At 32.0% G+C, this 12,685-nt stretch overlaps 1 protein-coding gene across 1 annotated transcript in view; it reads right to left on the bottom strand.

The window, feature by feature from the left end:
• Nucleotides 1-12,685, bottom strand: part of LOC140441240 (xaa-Pro aminopeptidase ApepP-like) — a 298,581-nt gene that overhangs the window by 226,545 nt on the left and 59,351 nt on the right. The gene's annotated exons all lie outside the window — the stretch shown is intronic.

The raw sequence follows: 12,685 nt of genomic DNA, 5'->3' as shown, positions 1-12,685 counted from the left end.
GTACCGGAAGTCGCCATTAAGTTTCTTATTTTGAATAGAAACTGTGCTTTTTGTTATTTCTTTTAGAATCTACGTAAAATTCTGGATCGATTTTTATTGGGATACCATTCTCGAAAAAATAGCCGTTTTTGAGATATTTAAAGTTTTTGAAAAATTTTTCATATTACACATGCAACTTCAAAAATTAATATTGTGGTTAATATTTATATTGAAAAAACAAAAATTCTTTTTTAGCGTGTACTAAACTCTATTTTTATTTAAGAATAAAAAAAATTGCCAATGTTAATACTGGGTGTTCAAAATTTTGTATTATATTTTTATTTTTATATATTTTATAAATATATCTACAAAAATATATATCTATATAAAACAAAGACTTATTCCTACTTCCCACACACACCTTACCAAACCCACCGAGGTAGGTTGTCCTCCTGCGGTACAACCAGCCCCGGCTTTCCTTCGCCCCCTGGTCTTTGGAACCAGGTCTCGACTATTTCGCGATATCCCCTGTCAGGCAATGAGAGATTTCCGCGTATTTACATTTAAGTGGTAGGTTAGCCCATTTGGCTTTATCACTACCGGTTAAAGCAATTGTTCGGCGATCTAATGATGGTTGTGTGTGCCGATACTTGCTTTCCCTTTTCTGCACCAAGTGCAGTCGAGAGCGAGCAAGCATCGAATCCTTTCATCCGTCGTCTAATACCCAGTCATTCGTCCAGTCATGTCCTTAATCTACCTTACTTGCTAATCCAATTTTTTTGGTGCTTGCATTCAAGAGCGTCGTGCGACGTGCCTCCGGCTCTCTCCTGCATGCGGTTTTTGTTTTATTTTTTTTTGTTTTTTTTTTTTGGTGATTGGTACCATTTTGTGTTAATTTTTCTATTTACGTCTTAATCTATGGACAGGTATCATCACTATCTGACTCGCTATCCGATTCATCTGAATCTTCATCATTACGAATAATTAAAGGTCTTACTTCATCAATAACTTGTTCTATTTCATATGACTCTAAAATTTTTTTTCAGTATGCACAATACATTTCCGCCATTGTTCCTCATTGACTTGGTTTAGTGCATCTTACCAGAGTTGTAAAACGCTGGCTTCGTCGGTGGTCTTACATGCATGTTCATCATAGTAGTTTTTAGTGATGCCCCACACCAATTCAATTGGATTGTACTGGCAGTGATATGGTGGTAGTCTTAGGACCTCATGACCATATTTTAGTGCCATTTGGTCAATGCATAGCTTTTAATACTTTTGATGAACTGGTGAAACCCATATCACAAAGTTCTCTGTCCTTTATTTTTTGAATAAGTGTCTTTCTTGTATCATGTTCTTTTGCTTTGTACATGTCATAAATGATATTTCTGATTGAGATTTTAATACCTTGTGGCAAGTCGAGGGTTTTCGGATGCAAACGAATCCTTTTATTTTCCTTACTTAATTCCTCCTCACTCATTTTGCGAACTCTTTGCAAGGTCCGTTCTGAAATTCCACAAGCTGCACTTGTCCTTTTTTGAACTGCCAGTACTGATGTAATTGGTCCCATGTTGATTTTTTCTAAAGTAAAATAATTTTCCACTTTCAACACTTTTTCAATAAATTATCATCACAAAGCGTTTGCATCACAAATTTGCGTTTTTTCACGATTTATAAAAAAATTGTTTTGGTAGCGCTGATTTATCCTCAAGTACTACAGCCGACCAGTAGGAGGTTCGGTACCACAAAGAAGCTAGAAAAGGGAAAGCATAACAGAGTGGCTGTAACTAAAGTCATAAATTATTTTTCGGAAGTTAATCGGAAATACGACAGGGTAAAACGACTTCACCATAATCAAATTATAGGTAGTTCCTGCTTATTTATATAAAATTTCCTCAATCGTCGCGTCGTCGACTTTTTCGTCCGGAACATAAACGTCTTCGTGAACTACTCATTTTAAAAACGTCGGCGAGAATCCAGAAGCTATCGACAAGGACAGCCTGTGCTGACCGAAAGAGAGTTAGTTTACATTTAGCAGAACTTTGAGATTTTTTAAAAAGTTTATACCAAATAGCTGCTTTGTGGTTACACTTTATGTTAAAAATAAAAAGAGATTCGGAAAGTGAGTCAAGTTCTGTAGTGCCCTATTTCAAAAAAAAATTTTTACGTTTATTTTAACCAACAATATTTGGAAAAAAAAATTGTTTAAACAATTTATTAATTTACAACCAAATAGTGCACTAGAACTTCTTAAGACCTTTCATATAAAAAAAGAATCATCTCAATATCTGTCACGGTTTTTGCGTTATTTGATTGGAATAGCCATGCCCAGAATCGCGAGGAACGGCCTTAGGCACTAGGTAATACATACATTAAAATTTATTTTTAGGTAGAATCAACCATTCTGCATAGCAATATTTTTTATGGTTTTTAATCAATCCTCCTTTATTTAGTGTAAATATATTTATTTTTATGTGACCTGTGAGCGAGCGTGTGAGCTTACTGTGAAACTAGATAATATTTTTTAATAACTTCCAAACACTAATAAAAAGAACTTATTTACGTTGGCATTTTCCTTTAAGGGAGAATTCACCAATTATTTCTTCCGAAGTACCTTGTGGTGGTAGTAGAGCAATTAAAATATTACAGATTACAAAACAATCTTCAACTGCTAGTATAAGGAGTACATGTAAATAAAGAGGTTCAGAACAACTCTCGTCGAAAAACTTAAATCTGAGCAATGTTGCCAATTATTGTATAAAATCAGTTTCATGCGTATTCATCCAAACTCTTTTATTTTGCGAATAAAATACTTTTGATCAAAAATTCCAGATTTTTCAATTTTTGTTAGATTTATATGAAATTTTGTACATAAATGGTTTCGATGCTTCTTTAAATGAGATTATGATTTCATTTTAGAAATTCTACCCAAAACAATAATTTTATTGACTTAGTAGAGTTTCTATGTATTAGTAAAAGAATCACAATTAAGAAGCAAAAATATCTTTATTCATTAAGCATTAACACATTCTCACTAGTCTTTAATATTGAAATTAGAAACATCCAGTCCATGATGTGATGTTTTTAAATTTATAACACACAACATTCAACTATTTATTACTACACTAAATGTTCACTGCTGAACGTGGGCCTCCCTCTAAGTTCTTGCCACTATTGTATATCTTATTTCTTTTTATCTAGTTTCCAGCAATTTCCACTCCTGTCTTCTCAACCGCTCATCCGTTATTCTACCATCATGTCCGGACCAATTTCGTTTTAGATGTAAAACAGCATCAACAGCGTCCCGTAACCCCGTCTTGTTCGTGATTATTTGATTTTAAATTCGATTTTCTTTTTCATTTATTCCCAGTATAGATCTTTCAATACTTCTCTGCATTATATGTGTATTTGGTATATTATTTTTTGTCAAAAAGAGTGTTTCAGCACCGTAGGATAGGACAGATAGTACGTACTGATTGAAAACTTTTCTTTTCAGACATATAGAGTATCAGGCAGAATTCTGCCTAGATAAGACATATTCTTTTTTGAATCTCATGTATTTGATTGTCTCCTTCGATGTCTATCTTGTGCCCCTGATGCTTCAGTGATGTTAATGTTATTTATTTGTAGAGTAGCATTAATTTCTAAATTTGTCTTAAACTGGGTTTTTAAAATTCCTATTTATTTCCAGACCGACTTTAAAACTCTTTCAACAAATATTGTGCTTCCTGAATATTATCTGAAACCAGTACAAGATCGTCCACAAAACACGGGTGGTTCAACATTTCTTTATCCATGTTGATCCCAGCCAGTTTCATTCTTCCGTTCATTTCTGGAAGTAGGGAGCCAGATTCATGTATTAATTGTCCTAGGTATAAATACTCGCCTACTGTCTCAAGTGCAGTGTTGTTTATTATTACATTTTGGACATCCACTAGCTCGTTGTACGTGGTTTTTGTTTTTGTCAAGTTCATTTTTAGACCAACTTCATTGCTAGCGGCATTTAGGTCGCTTATAAATTCTTGTAGTTCTGCAGGATTATTAGTAATCAGAACGATGTCGTCTGCAAATCTTAGATGGCTGAGGTATTCTCCAACAATGAATATTCCTTTGTTCTGCCAGTTCATTTTGCCGAATATATTATCTAGACTTGCAGTGAAGAGCTTTGGCGATATTGCGTCTCCTTGTCGGACGTCTCTCGCAGTGGGAAATTCTGGAGTGTATTCATAAATTTTTACCTTAGCTTTTGCTTGTCTGTATATATTTGCTAAAGTTTTTATGTACAGGTTGTCAATGCCTTGGTTTGTCAAAGCTTTTACTACTGCCTTGAGATAATTATATAGAATCTAAAGCCTTCTCGAAATCTATGAAGGTTAGTGCTAGCGAAATTTCATATTCTTTAGGTCTGCTGATTAGCTATGGAAGCGTATGGGTATGATCCATGGCACTGAATCCATTTCTGAAGCCAACTTGATCTCTTGGCTGTGCAGCATCTAATAATGCATTTGTTAATCTGTTGTTGATGATCTCTGTAAATATCTTGTATATAATTGGTAGAAGACTTATAGGACTATAATTTTTTATATACTCTTTACTACCTTTCTTATAAATGAGAATTATGTTTCCTGTATTCCAGTGATATGGTATGCCTCTTGATATTAGGCAGTTTGTAAATATGCCTGCTAAGATTTTCCAGGTTTTATTGCTAGCGTATTTAATCAGTTCCACTGTTATGCCATCTATTCCAGCTGCTTTACCGCTTCCCGTTTTTGTAATTGTCGATACTACTTTTTCCGGAAGGACTTCTAGTACATCTTCTTGGTTACTGATTGCTTCTTCAAGTGTTTAAGGGGCGTTGTGTAGTTCTCTGTAGAATTTAGTTACGAGTTGTATTATTTCATTTCTGTCTGTAATTCTGGTGTATTAGTTTGTAAGAGAAACGATTTGTTTCTTCCCAATGATTAATGCTTTTCTTGTTTTCTTATAGTTTTTCCTATTTTCGATTGCATTTTCTACCAGTTTTTCATTGTATTTTCTTATGTCTTCCTTAATACTTTTCCTTATTGTCCTACAAAGTTCTGTGTATTGTATTCTTTGTATGTTGATGCTTACTTTTATTTCCCTTTTTTGTTTTATCATTATTTTGGTTTTATCAGATAATTTACTATGTTAATTTTGTTGTTGCGGGCCTCCGATTTCTTTGGCACTACCAAGGATGATTTTAATTAATTGAGAGCTGTCGATTTGGTCATGTAATCTTTCATCAATTGTTCTTTGGTAGTGATCTGAGTTTCCTTTTAGATTGTTAATATTTATAACAGTTACTTTTGGTTTTCTGATTAATTTTATTCTTTCTTGTTTCAGATCTAGAACAATTTTTGCTCTGATTAGACTATGGTCGTTGCTTTTTTAAAATTTATTTATTACACTGACATCTTTTATTGTAGCAGTCTTGTTAGTTAGAATGAAGTCAATTTCGTTCTTTGAAGTCGTTTTCTCACCGACTCCATACTTTCCCACGACTTGTTCCTTGTCGTTTGTATTTCCCACTTTGGAATTAAAACCACCAATTAAATACTTAGACACTTGTATGTTATTTAATGCTTCATTTATGTTATTGTAGAGTTCCTGTATTTCTTCGTCAGTGTGAGTAATCGTTCGGGCGTATATTTGTATAATTTGTATATTGTATTCTTTGATGGTTGTAAGGGTAAGCTAGCTACTCTATCCGAGATACTAGATATTTGTACTACTCTTCGTTTCCATTTCTTGTTGATTAGGAATCTAATACCGCCTGTACTAGCCGTTGATGTGCATCGGTAGTTGCATGTGTTTCTGACGCTAATTCCAATAGCTCTTTATCTTTTCGTGTTACTTTCGCTTTCGCTGATTCCTATGACATCCCATTTTATATTTTCTGCTTCTTTTTATAAATCTACAAGTATGGATTCATTTGATAGCGAGCGACAGTTATATGTCGCTATATAAAACGTTTTATTTCGGTAGCGGTTTAGACCCCACAGATTCTTAGCACCCTCTGCATCCCTCTAGTGAGAGGGATATCAGGTTTTTTGGTCAAAAAATAGTACGATTCTATAGATATGTATATATTTTATATAACGTTTATTAGCTTCATCAGGAGTGCACTAAAATTCGAAATATACAGAATTTAACAAAGTAACTTACTTACCTGTTTAAGGACTACACAAATACCACATTTAGCAAATACAGTAACCTTAAATGCAAAACCATATTCTCTAAAATTACAGATCGGACATCAGTGATGTATAATAGCAATGTCATATATCAATTACAGTGTTTAAGTTTTCAGGAATGTTTATATTTGATAAACCGGACAGTGGCTGAAACAGCGGATCACACAACACAAAAGTGACTACAACAGGAGAAATAAAACTTGCGCTGTTATCGAACATTTTATAAAATCACGCGACCGGTTTGATTATGTAAACATGACAATATTGCAATCATTAAGCAATTACAAAAATATATTGTTTCTCGAGCAATTTTACATGTTGTTTAACAACACTTTTGTCGTGCTTTAGATAGATGTTTTAAAAAGCTTTGAATATGATAGAATATCTTTTCTCTACATTTCTCTAACTTCGAATCGTTTTTTTCCAGGGATAGTTCTAATGAACTATCCCTTAAAATGAGGATTTTTTAACTACCGTTGATAATAATAATAATAATATACGTTTATTCATATCAATAGTTATTACATTAATTTACAATTTCAGTTTACTTATAATAAAATAAACGTAAAAAAAGACTTTAAAGCATCAACATACTTGTTGACTTAAAATGTCTAATATTGACAGGTTTATGTTTATTGTTTTTTTTTTTAAATCATTATTTTATTTTTAAAGTTCCTAATCTAATTTCTATATTTTTTTATCTAGTATAATTTAAATTTATTAAATTGTTACACAACTCTCTTTTTTCTTTTACCCAAGCAGTAACTAATTTTTTATACAAATAAAGTTTTCTGATATTTTTATAATTTATGGGCAATTGATTGTATATTCTTGGAGCAAAATATTTAATTTACCGTTGCGTGATTGTTTTTAAAGTGTGAAGACATTCAACATTCAATTTTTTTCTTGTTTTTTATAATTTGACACTTTTACTTTAAGAGGAATTTTATCTTTATGAATATGTTTAAGTAGCTCTAAGCAGTACATTGCCGAACAGCAAGAAACTGAGTTTCATGAAAAAGTTGGTCTGAGGGATATGTTTTTCGGTTTTCATATATTAGCTTAAGAAACCATTTCTGACTCTTTTGCAGGGCCACCAGATGGCAATCAGCTACTCCATCCCACCCTAAAATTCCATATACAAGATGAGATTGTACTAGAGATAGGTAAAGCATTTTAAGCTGTTCAACATCCCAAAACTCTTTTAAATAGCGGAATTTTGGTAGCAGTCCTCGTATTTTTCTACTGTCAGTTGCCTGTCAATTAAAACTCCTAAATATTTTATGTACTCTGCTTTAAATATTTGTTGTTTTTGTATTTATTTTTAATGAATTAAAAGTTGGCAGAGAATTTTTATTGAAAGGTACCTATATATTTAGTTTTTTCATAATTTAATGTGAGTTTGTTTATTTGCAAACCACGTTTTTATAATTTTGAAGTCTTGTTGTGCTATAATTTTAAGATCTTCCCAATTATCGACCTTATAAAAAAATGCGGCGTCATCAGCAAAACTAATTATGTTTCCAACAATTTTTAGTTTGAGCGTATCATTAACATAGAGTGTAAAAAGTAGAGGGCCTAAAAAGGTCCCTTGCGGTACGTTATAATTAATTACTTCAGGATCACTTTTGACACCATCAATTTCTACAAATTGTTTTCTGTCAGTTAAGTAACTTTTTAGTAATGTCAAAACCCGTCCTCTCAGACCATACTTCTCAAGTTTTTTCAACAAAATCCCGTGAGATATCGTGTCAAACGCCTTAGAGAGATCGACAAATATGCATAAACTACGTTTATTAAACTCAAAAGCTTCTGATATTTGTGATGTTAGTTTACAAATAGCATCTTGTGTCGATTTTCTTTCTCTAAAACCGTATTGGCAATCCGATATTATACTAAACCTATCCAAAAAAATTACTAATCAATTTTTTTAAATTTTTTCAAATATTTTGGAAAAAACAGATAACAAAGATGCTGGTCTGTAGTGAACCACGTCTTCTTGATTTTGTGTTTTAAACAGAGGTTTGATTAAACAGAGTTTGATATATACCCAAAATTAATTATTTTATTTCATGTATCATTTCTTGTTTTGTATCATTAAACTGACACAACTGGAAGCAAGTGGCGCAAGATAGAAGACACTGGATTGATTTGGGGGAGGCCTATGTCCAAAGTTGGATTACTTAAGGCTGAAGAAGAAGAAGATCATTAAATAAAATAAAATATATGTTCCCAATTAACTATCTGATGTATACTTTATAGTAGGAACATTTTAAGCTGACGCGTGGCAACACTGTTATAAGGCCATTTTATTACACATTCAGAATTTAAATTGTGTGTGTATGTTAATTTAATAATGGTGGATGTTTTCAGCTGTCAGTTACTAATTTCTACATGCATAATTACCACTGTGGCTTATTAGAGAAGCAGAAAACGAGTGTAGTATTCAACAAGGGTCTGTAGTCCATAAAATGGATCATATAGTGTGTGTATGGGTTAAACTTCTAGATTCGTATATCTTACCTTAACAATATATTTTTTTATACCAAAGACAGGTATATACAGTGGCGGACCCAGGGGAATTTTTGTCAGGGGGGGGGGTCTTGAGGGTGATTTATTTAAATTAATTTATTCAACAAAAAACTTCAAATTTCTATAATTAGGCATATACTATATGGCATATATATTTCACTCACTACAAGTGAGTGAAATATTTTTTTACTCGGTATTGAAATTTTTCTTACGAAATGTCAGCAACAGTCGGGACAACGAGTGGTAAATAAAAATTCAGTGATTAAGAATAGTATAAGAATAAGATAAGTAAATATTATATCATTTTATAAAATGTATTCCTTTCGCCTATCTGATTTAGCAAATCGCTCTATGATTGCATCAAAATCTAGAGAAATTTCAGGATGAACATTGATGAGTGCTAAACCAGTTAACCTTTCCTTCGAAGTTCTATTTCTAAGCCAAGTCTTTAGACGCTTAAGCGTAGAACGCTCTGCTGTTGCTGCACTGACTGGCAGTGTAATTAATATTTGCAGAAATATTCTGATATTTGGATACATATGAATATTGCAGTTTTCTAATACTTCTAAAATAGTATCAGGAAGTTTTCCAATATTTTGCACGACTCTTTTCCACTTTTGAATCCACAGTGAAAATTCTTGTTCTACTGTGGAATATGCAGTAGATGGTCCAATAATATCCTAGAAGGTGTCAACATTTTTTTATGCAACTTTATCTTCTAGTGTGTTATCAGTTTTAGGTAAAACAACTCGAAGATTAAATGGATTCATAACTTTCGGTGAAAGTCGTTCTTTTAAATCAGTTAAAGATATTCTTTAAAAGGGGCAAATAAATAAATCTTCGGAAATATTCTTCTTCTCTTTACTTTATGGTAAAGTTTGCCAAAAACATATCCAGCATTTGATCTTTTATTTTGAAGAATGCATTTAGTGTCCTCTATGGCCTCAGTAACCTTCTTCAAATCTAATTTTGGTGACTAAAGAAGACACTAAGTGATACAGTTGTATCTAAAACATTACTAAGACAAACTACTGAAATGAGAAATTCTGGGCTTCTAATAGTTTGCAGTAATGAATATGCATCATCTGACATTTTACTGTCCTTCCAGGTAGAAATTGTTTCAAGAGCATTGTATATTTTGATAATTGACTCGCCCTGGAACTGAACATGACCTTCATGCCTTTCAACCCAACGAGTTTCACAAATACCTTGGACAGCAGCCCCCAGTTCCTTTAATTGTATTCACTAACGTATTAGACAGAGCTAATGCAACAACAATATTCACTTTGATATTTTTATTATAGATAAATTATAAAATGTACATAGTCTCAACAATTATAATACATATTAAAATTACAAACAACCAATTCGTAGACAAAACTGAAGATAAGAAATATCTAATACAAAATTAAAATGTGCGGATTTCGTGCGAAAATTCATGTCATGTACATTGAATGAACAATAATGTGTGAGCGGTAATTCTATCTCATCGACAATCGAACAATTCTCTGGCACTCAAATGACGAATTGACAAAATTTGAAAATCACGTAACTCTGAAGTCGGGGTAGCGTTAGTCGAGGTATTATTGTATTTAGAATTGTTGACTTTTTTAAAGAGCAATGTAAAGAGACTTAATTCTAAATAATTCTAAATCGGCATAATTGTAAACTTCCCCTTGAATAAATGAGTTTGAATCATTTTAACTCTTAACTTCCTGCTTATAGGGTTGATTGGTTTTAAATAATTTTTTTTTAGGATTATTTAATCGATGTTTAATTTTGTTTGGGGGGGGGGGTTACCCCCCCTTGTATCCGCCACTGGATATATAGCAGCTTAAAATTATTACACAATGGCATTTCAGAATAAGACCAACCGACATAAAATATATTTTGATTGCCAATTAAAATTCATATTTACATAAATATTAAGTATGACATATAAGTTCTTTAATAAAATTTAAAGCGTTTAGGAGCAATATAATTTTCAGAATATAGTTTAATCCCATATATCTAATACATTTTTAAAGATGTCTTTAACATGTTTTACTAATAACTTTTTTTGTCACACTTTAATAAAAATTTTGAACTGATAGTTAATTGTAAACATAAATTATATTTATATGAAATTATTCTAAAATGACTATCAAGGAAATATATTTGTTTTATTAAAAATTATTTCTCCTAAATAAAAATTTCAAGGTAAAAGTAAACGGTCTTCTATCTAATGGTAGATATCAAAAAAATGGTACACCCCAAGGCTCGGTAATCAGTCCGACTCTTTTCCTTATATCTATTAATGATATAATCAAATCAATGAACAAACCCATTCAAGCGAAATTGTACGCGGATGATCTTATAATATTCTTAAATGGAAACAATTTACAAAGTATGGCCAAATTAAAATCGGATCATAAACAAGAAAAACAGCAGTAAGATAGTAGCAACAGAGATGGAATACCTGCGAAGATGCTGCAGAGTAACAAGAATGGATAGGAGAAGTAATGACGAAATAAAGCAAAGAACATCAATAGAAACAGATATATTAACATATATAGAACAAAAAAGATTAAAGTGGTATGGACATGTAAGAAGAACTAGCGACAGCAGATGGATAAAGAGAATAACCGAATGGAGCCCCATAGGAAGGAGGAAAAGAGGACGACCCCGAAAATTCTGGAGGAACGAAGTAGACGACGCCATGAGTAAGAGTGGCCTAAACGATGGAGAATGGGACAACAGAGAGAGATGGAAACGGTTAAGCGAGGGAAGGCAGTGAATACTGTAGAATCCCTGAATATATATATATATATATATATATATATATATATATATATATATATATATATATATATATATATATATATATATATATATATATATATATATATATATATATATATACAAAAAACAGACAAGACAAGGGATCCCCAAACGGAAGTGTTATGCTTGCGAGACCCCGCTAACAGTAAAACACCTTGGTATAATTTCACTATTTGAGAGAGTGAGTCATCGTTTAAAGGCCCAGAAATGCGGAAAGCTGTTTGGAAATCCAGTGACGTACACTTACTTTTATTTTAACGTTAATTATATTTTATTTTTCAAATATTAATGTTCGAAATAGGCCACAATATATTTATTGACAAGTTTTTACTGACGTTTCGATCTCTATATCCAAATACCGCTTTCAAAGATATAAATGATAGTTATATTGATTTTATTTGTTTATTATTATATATTTTTATAATCTTATATTGTTTATTTTCTTTTTTTTTCTATCTTTAAAAACGGAATAGAGATCGAAACGTCAATGTAATAAACATGTAAATAGATATATTGTGGCTTATGTTCAACCTTCTCCCTAAAAATACAGAATGCCACAAACAAGCAGCTATAGAAAAATAAATATATCTGTTATTTGTATGTTTGAAAACGGTCTTTTTATAGAGATCGAAACGTCCGTAAATTAAACATTTGAATAAATATATTGTGGCTTATTCCCAACATTATTTCTAAAAATACAGAACGACAAGCGAAAAGCCATAGAAAATAAATAGTACTATCATTTGTATAATTGAAAACGGTCTCTGGATATAGAGATCGAAACGTCCGTAAATTAAACATTTGAATAAATATATTGTGGCTTATTCCCAACATTATTTCTAAAAATACAGAACGACAAGCGAAAAGCCATAGAAAATAAATAGTACTATCATTTGTATAATTGAAAACGGTCTCTGGATATAGAGATCGAAACGTCAATAAATAAACATATGAATAAATATTTTGTGGCTCATTCCCTACATTCCCCTGAAAATACAGAATACCACAAACAAAAAGCTATAAAAAAGAAGTAATTTTGCAGAAAGTTTACTGATACCAACCGGCTGTCGCGGAAGTTACGCTAAAACGTCTTTTGACGTGACCCGTCCTTAAAGAGTTACACAATGAAATTTTTTTTA

The sequence above is a fragment of the Diabrotica undecimpunctata genome, chromosome 5, assembly GCF_040954645.1.
Source record: "Diabrotica undecimpunctata isolate CICGRU chromosome 5, icDiaUnde3, whole genome shotgun sequence".
Classification (NCBI taxonomy): domain Eukaryota; kingdom Metazoa; phylum Arthropoda; class Insecta; order Coleoptera; family Chrysomelidae; genus Diabrotica; species Diabrotica undecimpunctata.
The sequence above is the reverse complement of the archived record's forward strand: the minus strand, read 5'-3'. Positions and strand labels throughout refer to the sequence as shown.